Source organism: Parus major, unplaced genomic scaffold (assembly GCF_001522545.3).
Source record: "Parus major isolate Abel unplaced genomic scaffold, Parus_major1.1 Scaffold534, whole genome shotgun sequence".
Classification (NCBI taxonomy): Eukaryota; Metazoa; Chordata; class Aves; order Passeriformes; family Paridae; genus Parus; species Parus major.
This window is the reverse complement of record NW_015379422.1, coordinates 1-3501: the sequence shown is the minus strand read 5'-3', so window position 1 is coordinate 3501 and position 3501 is coordinate 1. Positions and strand designations below refer to the sequence as shown.

Here is a 3501-nt window from a genome sequence, read left to right as displayed (position 1 = left end):
GAGGCTGCAGGACAGGGTGAAGATGTCGAACAGGGAGGAGTCGCGGAAGGAGGAGGCGATTTTCCGGTGCTTGGTCAGCGGGTGCGAGGTGTCGGCCTGCGGAACAGCGCGCTCGGAAATCCGGGAAAAGCTCGGGAATCCCGGGAATCGCGGCCCGCCCTCCCCATGGAGAAATCCGCGCTCCTGGAGCTCCAATCCCGAAGTTTTATTGGCTTTATTCCCAATTTATTCCAAGTTTTGATTCGATTCTGATTCAAATCTTGGGATTTTGGGAATGGGAATTTCTGGCTCCAAAGGGTTCTGACCCCCCAGAACCAGCGGGAAGCAATTCCAGAGCTTTTCCATGGATAAATCCACACTCCTGGCATTTCAATCCCAGACTTTCACTGGCTTTATTCCCAATTTCTGACACGTTTTGATTCAATTTTGATTCAAATTTTGGGATTTTGGGAACGGGAATTTCCGGCTCCAAAGGGTTCTGACCCCCCAGAACCAGCAGGAAACAATTCCAGAGCTTTTCCATGGACAAATCCACATTCCTGGAATTTTATTCCCAGAGTTTTATTGACTTTATTCCCAATTTATTCCAAGTTTCCCTTCGATTTTTGCCAAAAATGGGGAATTTGGGGATTTTGGGAATGGGAATTTCCAGCTCCAAAGGGTTCTGATCACTCAGAATCAGCGGGAAGCAATTCCAGAGCTTTTCCATGGAGAAATTCACATTCCTGGTGTTTCATTCCAAATTTATTCCCAGGTTCCCTTCAATTTTTGCCAAAAATGGGGAATTTTGGGATTTTGGGAATGGGAATTTCCAGCTCCAAAGGGTTCAATCCCGCCTGGAGCTGCTGAGCAGACACGGATAAACCCCGGGAATTGAAATTCCAGGAGTCTTCCGGGATTTTGCTGTTTTTTGGGATAAATCCCAATCCTGGATCTGCCACCGGATCCCAGAGCTGGGAAAGAGCAAAATTCCTTTTTTATTCCCCAGAAAAAGGGAGAAAACGAGGAAAAATTCCCATTTTCACCACGGATCCCAGAGAAATTCCGCCTGTCTGGGATATCCGGGATGCAGAATTCCAGCGGAATATCCGCTGGGAAAAAATTCCCACTTTTCTGTTCCTCACTCCAATTCCCAGCTCCAAACCTTTCCTCCGGGATTGGAACTGGAATCCAAGGTTGGATTTTTCCCAACGATTCCGTGGAGAATCCCAAAATTCCCGTTCTTTCCATGGAAGGAGAGAAGGAAAAGCCCCAATGGATCCTGGAATTTTCAGGAATTTTAACGGCTCCGAGCGCCGGGAGCTCTGGGAATGGGGATGAAATTCCTGTTCCAAGGCCTTGGGGGGGATGGAAAATTCCCCAGGGAATGGGGACTGAATCTGGGAACTGGGATTGAATCCAGGAATTTGAATTAAATCTGGGAATTTGGATTAAATCTCAGAATTTGAATTAAATCCAGGAATTTGGATTAAATCCTGGAACTGGGATTAAATCAATGAATTTTAATTAAATATGTGAATTTGGATTAAATCCTAGAATTGGGATAAAATCAATGAATTAGGATTGAATCTGGGAATTTGGATTAAATCTGGGAATTTGGATTAAATCCATGATTTGGATTACATCTGGGAATTGGGATTAAATCTGGGAATTTGGATTAACTCCTGGAATTTTAATAAAATCCATGAATTTTAATTACATCTGGGAATTTTAATTAAATCCGGGAATTGGATTAAATCTGGGAATTGGGATTGAATCCATAAATTTTAATTAAATCCTGGAATTTGGATTAAATCTGGGAATTTGGCTCCTCCCTTTCCAGGTCGGCACAGCCGGATCCCGCCAGGATTTCTCTGGATTCCAGAATATCCCAGGAAAAGCTGGAGCTGCTTCCCAGGGAAACCAAAGCCAAACCCAAAGGGATTTTCCAGCTGCATTTTTTAAGGAAAATCAGAGAATTTTCCAAACACCGCAGGAAAATCGGCCTGGCTGAGGGGAAAGCATGGAAAAAACATGGAAAAAGCATGGAAAACCATGGGAAAACCAAGGAAAATCATGGAAAATGATGGAAAAACCATCGGAAAACCACGGGAAACCATGGGAGAACCAAGGAAAACCATGGAATACCATGGAGGAACCATGGGAAAACCATGAAAAAAACATGGGAAAACATGGAAAGCCATGGAAAATTATGGAAGAAACATGGAAAACCATGGGAAAACCATGGAGAAACCAAAGGAAAACCACAGGAAAACATGATAAAACTGAGGAAAACCATGGAAAACCATGGAGAAAACCTGGAAAATCATGGAAAAAACCTGGAAAATCATGGAAAACCCATGGGATGTGGGATACAGGAGGTGAAGGTGCTGATCCCAGCTTCCAGGAGCAATTCCAGAGGGAATTCCAGAGGGAATTCCAGAGCCCAGCCCCACAGGGATCCTAAACCCTCTGGAAAAGCTGGGCCAGGACTCAGGGAGAATCCAGCAGCATTCCTGGGAATTTTATCCCAGAAATCCCCTCAGAATTCCATCTGGGATGAAAGGAACCGTTCAATGACGACGGGAAATTCGGGATTTTCCCACCAGGAAATTCCCACATTAAACAATTCCTTATCCCAGTTTTTTTTCATCCCGTTCTCATCCCAGGAAAAACCGAGGGAACAAAGAGAAAACCAAACCCAAAATCCCAAAAAAATCCCACCCAGAGAGCGAAATTCCCAAAAAATCTCCGGGAAAAGGCGGGAGAGGGAAGCACCGACCTGGTTGATCTCATTGGTGAGCTGGGACAGGATGGTGACGCCGATGATGCAGTGCTCCACGCTGTCCTGCGGAGACAAACACACGGCTTTTCCCGGGAATTCATCCCTTGGGAATTCCCCTGTTTCATGGGAAAAATCCCTCTTTTTTTTTGGGAAAAAATCTTGCCTAGAAAAGTTTAAAATCCTTCTTAAAAATCCAAATTAAAACAGAAAAATGAGGAATTTATGAGAGGTTTGAAAGAATCAACGCGGAAAGTGAAAGAAATCCTGGGAACATCCAAAGCTTTGGAAAAGATGGAGGAGAAAATTGGGATTGGAAAGGAATTCCCTGCTGGCTGAAAATTTTAAGGAGCCAAATAAGGAGCAGGATCATTGGGATGGGAAAAAGGGAACAAAAAATTCCGGAATTTTCCATCCATCCGCGGGGTGGATTTGAGTTTGGATCCCAAAGATTGGAATATCCAGGGAAAATTCCCTGCTCTGGGATTTGGAAGGAGCTGTTTGCCCACCCCTGCTGAAAATCAACAGGGAAATCCCAAATTCCTTCAGGGCACCAGAAAACTCCGGGATTTTGGGGAATTCCTGGAATTCTGGGCAAGGAAAAGATGGATCCAACCACTGATTCCGAAAGCTGGGAATGTCCAGGAACAATTCCCAGCTCCCTGAAACAATTCCCTGATTTTTAAGGAGCTGTTTCCCCTCAGAAACCCCCACTGCAAATCACCAACAGGGAAATCCCA

General features: G+C 44.6%; 1 protein-coding gene across 1 annotated transcript in view; it reads right to left on the bottom strand.

The window, feature by feature from the left end:
* The window catches only part of LOC117243808 (exportin-7-like), a 15408-nt gene extending 11913 nt beyond the window's left edge, over nucleotides 1-3495 (bottom strand). The window contains exon 1 of the mRNA XM_033511730.1: nucleotides 2762-3495. The gene's annotated coding sequence lies outside the window, so the exon portion shown is untranslated. The remainder of the gene's footprint in view (nucleotides 1-2761) is intronic.
* Nucleotides 3496-3501: the final 6 nt, after the last annotated feature.